This window comes from Coptis chinensis, chromosome 3 (assembly GCF_015680905.1).
Source record: "Coptis chinensis isolate HL-2020 chromosome 3, ASM1568090v1, whole genome shotgun sequence".
Lineage (NCBI taxonomy): Eukaryota > Viridiplantae > Streptophyta > Magnoliopsida > Ranunculales > Ranunculaceae > Coptis > Coptis chinensis.
The window spans coordinates 87,016,368-87,024,372 of NC_141458.1; the positions used below are offsets into that span (position 1 = coordinate 87,016,368).

General features: G+C 36.8%; 1 long non-coding RNA gene across 2 annotated transcripts; it reads left to right on the forward strand.

The window, feature by feature from the left end:
- Positions 1-336: 336 nt before the first annotated feature.
- On the forward strand, positions 337-1,870 carry LOC147511366 (uncharacterized). 2 transcript variants are annotated; one of them, XR_015216981.1, is made up of 4 exons: positions 337-531; positions 652-694; positions 1,659-1,721; positions 1,814-1,870. It is a non-coding gene; the product is annotated as an uncharacterized LOC147511366 (long non-coding RNA). The 2 variants fall into 2 exon arrangements; XR_015216982.1 differs by lacking the exons at positions 1,659-1,721; positions 1,814-1,870 and adding an exon at positions 1,186-1,421 and having other exon boundaries at positions 346-531.
- The last annotated feature ends 6,135 nt before the right edge of the window (positions 1,871-8,005 follow it).

Below are 8,005 nucleotides of genomic sequence, written 5' to 3' on the forward strand. Positions count from 1 at the left end.
CAAGTGAAATGTTTACGTTTAAAAATTTTGACCCACAATTTTGATGGATGTATATGTCTAATGTACCATAGAAAATTTGAGATGTAATGGTGTTCCTAGCTTGGACATTCCACTCCATATTATTAATGGTGCATGTTAATGATACTATTGAACTAATAACATTTTGAACTACGCCAGAAAATGATAAATTAAAAACTTGTTTACTCAAATTCAAGGAAGAACTACTATGCAACCCTTTCACTACACCAGATATTCGAAAAAAAGACAAGACTACCGACGCCCTTCTTTAGTCTGTTATGAGCACGCACCACATGTGTCGTTGAAGTCCCTGTGAGGCGTCGGATCAGAACCCATAGATAAAAAACAGGAGAGAACAAAAAGAAAAAGAAAAAAACACTTTTCACTCATTTGTTTTCTTCACAAAAATAAGAAAACCCTCGCTCTCAAATCCCTCTCGAATTGCAAATCACTCTCGAATCTCAAATCGCTCTCAAATCACTCTCTTCTCAATCACATACCATCTCTCTTTAGGTAATTTCGATCACTTAAATTGATCTTTTGATTTCGATCCCAAATAAACGATTTCAGTTTTAATTTCGATCACTTCAATTGATGTTTTGATTGATTTCGATCACTTCTTAATCATTACAGATTGTTCACTTTCAGCTGTTTGATCATTGTTTTAATATCATCAGTAAGTAAACAAACCTTGCTTTCATAGCCTTAAATTTTTGTATAAATATTAAATGTTTATTTTGGATATGTTTTTAGCTTATTATTGATTGGTATTGGTTTATGTGAAGATATGAAATAAAGCTTGAAATAACTTGAAATGTGTTGTCTCCTTAGTAGAAAACATTAATTTTATGGTGTAAATGACTAGTAACGGTTACAAAAGTATCAGTTAGTTATAATTCAATTGCATTTTGTCAGTTGTTTGTTGTATTGTAAGTTTTAGGTTCTAGAAAAAAAATTAACGAATTTTAGCTGAACTTTCAGTGTGTGTTTAGGAATTTAATATTGTGTTTAGGAATTTTGGAGCTTCTCGAAATTTGGAAATTGAATTCCAATGCTCCAATAAAATTAACGACTCGAATTAAGCTTGTTAATACACTTCTGTCATTTGTTTAAGATCTACTTTCGGGAGATACTGAAAACACACAAACTATTTTAATTTGTATATAGACTGCGGCAGGAGAGTGTTATCTTGATTCTTGAAAGTTTTTTTCTCATCATCTGTAAAACAGCAGGTTTGTTGTATCATCTCATTTCTGTTTTTGGTATTTATTCTTTTGTTTAATTTTTTTCTTCCTTCAAAGTGTATTTGTCTTTGAATCTATTATCGATTTAGTGTGACTAAAGAAATATGAAGGATGTCTGTTTTTCTAATTTCTGTTTATATATGTACTGGAAACTAGTTATGCAGTTAAAAAAATGGGAGAGGGGGCTTTTGGGGGGCAACAAAAGGGGACAACCTTTTAATGTAGGCAGTGTTATCCTTGTCTCCTAAAAACACAAAGCATATACTGTGCTCTGTGCCTCCAGCGCCCTAAGCCTAAGCTCTGTGCTTGTCTTCGAAGTTGGAGTTCTAATTTTCTAAAACAATACAATCTTGTAAGGTTATTCACTTATTCCCGAGCTGACATTTTATGTTTCAGGTAGTTCATACAGGTGCTGATCTTGAATCCGCTATTGACACATGTTTGGGTTACTCTGCCATGGTAAATCTATCCAAGGAGTTCATTTGTTTGTTTAAAAGTTGTCTATGCAATTCAATGGAAAATTAAGATTTCCTGTTCCAATTTGGCAACAGGGTAATGATTTTATGAAAGGGGTCCGAGTTAATCATGTTGGAGCCTTACCATCAAGAATTTGACTTCTGATAAAATCCCTATAGACAGTTATAATCAAATGATCAACATACAGCCAAAATTGATGACATGTTTGCTTCATGAAATTTTAATTTAAGAATATGCCATCAATAATTTTTTTTAACCATTACCTAATCAATTCTATGTGTGGTGTTGTAAGCATGTGCCCTTTACAATAATTGGTGGCCAATGTTAACATGTAATATACCTCTATCTAGCATGGACGTTATATGAGTGAAAATCTGCTTCATTTTGTGATACCATTTAATTGCTTATACCAGTTCTAGATTGTAGAAAGAGTTACAAAATCATGACTGAAGACTAGTAATTGATGTAATATCTTTTCAGAAATTGTGGGATGCCATTGAAGGTCATAAGTAAATCAGTAATCGTTTTAAATTGCTGAAGTAATGGTGGACTTCTCTATCTTCATGCAGTTATCATGTATGTACTACTTCCCATGCCTTTGATGTTCTTTATGGGTTCTGATAGCTCTATCTTTATGCTATTAATAGAGAGTAGCGAGATATTTTCCCGTCTCACCCGCATTTGTTTTAACCTTATTACTGCTCAAGTATATATGGCTTAATTTGGATCTAAACAATTGGGACACCTTTCATCAATATCTTCATTTGGTGTTACTTTGACTTGACTTTCTTAATTTAATAAATTTTTAACTATTCTCCTACAAGTTTATGTGTGGTTGCTTATATATGGCTTGGACGCGCAAATCTACTAGAATATAGGTTGGTGAATTTGTAGTGATTTTTCTCATGGATCTTCTGTCCATAAGTGAAGTTGAAGGTCACAGTATTAACAAAATAGCTAATTGCTGATATCATTATCTAGCACCAAAACTAAAAAAAAAAAATGCCCATTAATACCTACCACAACAAAACTGATTTCGCACGATAAAGAAAAATTGTTTTTAGTTCAGCTCAAAACCAATTTCAATTACAAAAACTTATTAAATTATTTAATTGAAAGAAAGAAAGAAAGAAAGAAAGAAAGAAAGGGGATTTTGTTATAATAATTAGTGTTTAGTAATTAGTAGGTTGAAATAAGTAAATAATAATGAGGCCAATAAGGCTTCCAGAGTCACCAAGTACGTCATTGACCATTTTCTGTATGCAGCGTGTTACCAGGCCAAGCGGAGGCATTAATGACTGGCTTCATTGGCTCCCAGTCTCTCTACATAAGAAGTTGGATTACATCCTGAGGCGTATATATGGTGATTCACGATTTCCATTTGCAGTCGGGAAAAATAAGTTGGTGCCTCTTCCTTTTGAAAATGGTTATGGTGCAGGCTTGTCAGCTCTTTTAGAAGCTGATGCAAAGCAGATTGCAAGAATGGCTTGTGACACTTTTGAAAAGTATGTGTGCTTTTAAATCATTATACAGTAAAAAGAAACTTAGTTGTTGATATTACTGAAGAATTTGTAGGTTGTCCATCTGTCACTATGCAGGGAGTTCTAGTTACCTCATTACCTGTATACACGTCTTCTTTTTTTAATGGTTTATTGTCATTTTGATTGGTAGCATACGTGAACTACACGGTTATAATATCACCTTGCCTAACTAAAGTGTTTGGCTGTTATGTCACTCTTAGTATCTCACTAAGGATGCAATGTGTTTTAAGAGGTGTGACAACCGATTGTGAGTTTGTTAAGGGATTGAGATATTGCATGTGAAGGAGCCTTCAACAAATCTTATATAAGGATTATGGTTTTATTAATCTATTAATCTATTGCAGGTTCCTTCCTTTATTCTTGCAGTTATTCGTGGTGCAAAAGATAGAAAAGAGTATGCAATCTTAGTACAGAGACATAGAGCTGCGGTGGTCATAAAAAGGCAGATGAAAGTCAAGGTTGCTCAGAAAGTATTTATGAACTCGCGAGAGGCTTCAATGATTATACAGTCTGGTAAGAATTGTGTCTTTGATGCTCGAGGATCACATTTCTGCACGAAAAACAAGAGTCCTAACTTGCATGCTTGAGATGATTGGCAGGCCTGATGTCTTTTGATCTAATGCAGTTATTCGTGGTTGGCTTGTCAGATGTTCTAGTGATGTTGGCTTACTTATCTCAACCAGATCAATGGTACTGTTGTACCATTTATTTCAGTCTTTCATAATTATTAAAGTTTAAGGAGCATGCTTTTCATGTTTTTATGGTGCTTTCGAGTTTGTTGCTCATTGTTCATCTTTTATCCTTTAGTACGAACACAAAATGCACCTTCAAATGCTTTTAGAATTAAATAATTTACCACCCAAAGCGTATACCAATCAGAAAATAGTGTTACTCAAAGCATGGAGATGTTTACTAATTTCTAAGCTGTCTTTCACATCGAATATAGTGTCTATCACAGCTTATATAGCTACTAGAAGAACTTGTATTGTGTCTAGAACAACTTTATAAGTTACATATATAAGCTGTCTTTCAATTCTTATATAGTGGAATCCTTAGATTATATAGGGTCGTTCAGATCTTACAACATCTTCCTATGAAAATACAATAACATGTCTTAATACAGTGTTCAACTGAATCACAGTCTATTTATAGGTCTATAGAGTATATAGTGTCGTTCACAGCGTATATAGTGTCTCGCAAAACTTGATTAGTTACGTATCTAAGCTGCCTATATGACACTGTATAAGCTGTCCGTTTAACAGAGAGCCTGAAAAGGCATTTCAAATAGGAACATAAGTTGACCATCTTGCAACGCACGCACCTCTTTGAGAGCCTTTTCCCTTCCCCACCACGCAGTTCTGTAACTGATATCTACTGAAGTCCACTTTTAACCATTGCTCTCATGTGCATTACCTTATATGTTATGTCATTCTGCAAAAGGTCTTTACATGACATGGCGACATAACTGCTTGACACCTCACGGTTACACTCACCAGCCTTTTGGCAACCACATGTGTGAAAGTTATATAAGGTTCTCACACCCCATATATATGAACCTTTCGTGATGTTGTACATGTGAAACAGGCATGTGGAGCTCAAACTATTCATCTCAGCCCCCTTATATCCAAACTGCACCCTTCTCAAGTCCGTTTTCAATCTTAATAGTTCAAAGTTATGTTTAATTGCAAAAGTCTTCATGTGAAAAATAAACAAACTCCTTCCAGGGAACTCCATACCCACAGTCAGTAAATTTGGATCTGGAGCTACCACTCAGTTGGAAGTGCATCTTCTATGCGACCTTCGTCAACCATAACCTCCTTGTAGTGTTGGGATTTCTCTCTTCTTTCCTTCAAGCGGTCAACTCTTTCACTATTGCACCGATTCTCTTCTATCAGCTGCGCTCCTTCTCCATCACCCATACCCCTGCCAAATGCCAGTAAAACGACGGGTGGTTTGTCAAATATGTCATTATTAGTACCACCACTAATATTTGGATTGTCTCTGCCACCATTGTCCTGCGTACACACACCGTTATCCATTACTTGGGGCGGATATACTCAAAAGGAAGCATTATTAAACCAAATGGGCACACTCCAGGAGCGGTGTGCGGAGTTTCGAGGACGTGCTGGTATAATACTCCATCGTAATATCCTGCACATATCGCCTGACCACCACTGCTTTCTTCCCCCACTGCAACACCAGCAACACCACTAACCTTTTTTGCATGAACACCACTCTTTTGTACCCCTGCCGCGGACACCATCAACTCCATTAACTTCTTCAGCATGACAGCCACTTTCCACACCTGATACGACTCCAGCCATTCCGAAGCATGCAGTAACACAACCTGGGCTATCACTACCACTAAATTCTCCATAAGCTAGACCATCATCTTCAAGCATACAATCACTATCCATAACATCATCCCTATCTGTATCCTTCACATTCTTAGAGTCCATACCTATAGGATCCAGTAGGTTCATATCTCTATCCATCCTAGATGTACCTACCACATCCATAGACACATGACCTTCCCCTTCTGAGTCACTGTGCAATTCGAGCGGAGCCCGTTTGCTACCCAACCCAGTTATAATAACTCTATCTGTTGGTATATCCAGAATAATAAGCCTCAAAGTGATTGGAAGTTGCTCAACATTGAACGTGGTTGCCTTCCCATTGAACATTTCAGATTCGTCGGTTCCAATACAACTACTTTGGACAAGAACCGTTTCTGCCACTCCCGAAATATCCAGACTACCTGCGAACATGACAATCGACTAGTTAATGCATAACAATTTACTCATTGGTATATTGCATCTCTTGAGGGACATGTCATATATTATCTTGAGCAGCTTATATACTGGGGCAACTTCCTAAACATACTGCCCTTCACAGCTTATATAGTCTCATCTTTTCAACTATTTAATTAGTGTAACTTAATTAACAAGCTAGGTCAGGCACTGTATAAGCCATTAAAGACACTATATAAGCTTCCCACAAACATATCAGGTTCTCTTTTGAGGGACATGTCATATAGTACCTGACTCATTAATAGGCTTATCACTATCACTTAATTCATCATCACTTGGGTCATCACTATCACTAGATTCATAATCACTTAGACCATCATCCCTGGCCAAAATACCAATGTCTTCGCGCCAACTAGAACTGTCCATAAGTTTATCCCAATTTGTCCCTTCCCAATTCGATCTATTTTGACCCACATCAGTATTCCTCCAACTCACCACTTGCTAAATAAGGGAAGTAACGCCCCCTGGTGTGAGGCTACTTTCTCCTAGGCCTACCGACACATGACCTTTCCCTTCATACTCACTCGGCTCTTTTCCAGGAGCACATTCGCTACCCAAGCCATTTACAACAACTCTGTCAGTTGGTATATCAAGAATAATAAGCGTAGAAGCGCTTCCAACTTGATCAGGCCTGGGAAGACAAGAATTTAGTCAATTGCACAGGTCCGTTTACTAAACATGTCAGTATTTTACCATCGCAACCGATAAACCACAAAAACATTGTTTTTGAAAGACCTTATATAGTGATTCCTTAAATCATATATACTGTCTGCAAGTCCTTATATAATGTCATAGATCTTTTTTACCCGTCCTACAGTTATAATAAGTTAGAAAACCACAATAACACACTTACCACCATAAGTGTCAGGTACATGGGATGCTCACCTATCTGAGTTCGAGGCCAATCACTTCCAATAATGCTAACTGCAAAACAATTTAGTTATTGCAAGAGTGTCTTCCTGTGCTTATCAACGGTCGTTGATAAGCACCCAAAACTGTATTATAAAAACCTGTAGAGACATAACATTTTGGTCAATTTTGTGCTTAATAATCATGACATAATCGCATCTTCGTGCTTTTTGCAGGTTGGAGCAACTAATGTAAAAATTATGATAAAGCCAGCATTTAAGCACGGAATAGGGAGTATACACATGCCTTCCGATCAAGCCCATGTGAAGCCCAACAAATTCGGACTAAAGCCCAAAGACTCAAATAGTACATAATCCAATCAGAAACGGGATTACATGCACAGAAGCATCAAACTTTCGAAGCTCATATCTCTTGAACCAGGACTCCGAATGCGACGAGTGAGCTGCTCCAACGATCAGTGCAATGAACTCTACAAATAGGCGTGAAGTTGTAAAAATGCCAAAAGACCGGACTGCCACTGGACACTGTACGTGGACCCACTAGGCGGGCCCATAAGATTTGATGAGTCATCATGCAAGTCAAGACAAAGGTGCAAATAATTGGTGCAATTTTGACACCTTGCATGAAGTTAATGAGTTAGTTGGATTTAGGTGATGATTATCTAAAAAAATGAAAGGTGTCAAATGGGAGTTAGTTGTGGATAAGTGAAAAATAAATGAGAGGAGAGTGTTTCACGTGGGAGAAGAGAAAAAGGCTCTCTTATGTAAAGGGGCTGATTTTGGGAGTTGAAAGCTTTTTACTTCCCTTGACTTTTACTTTTCATTTACATCCATGTCTTTAATTTTGTTTTTTAGTTCTTAGTTTTTTAGAGAAAACCTTGTAACTTGTTAATGGGGAACTCTCTAGTTTTTAATAAACTCTTCTTCATTTAGGTAAACAGGTTGTAGTTTTCTTGTTTCATTCTCTTTCTTTTTCATTTCACATATCTTCTTGTAGTTTAATTCAATCCTAGGATCATGAGCTAAAACTCTCCCAAGGGGAGGGT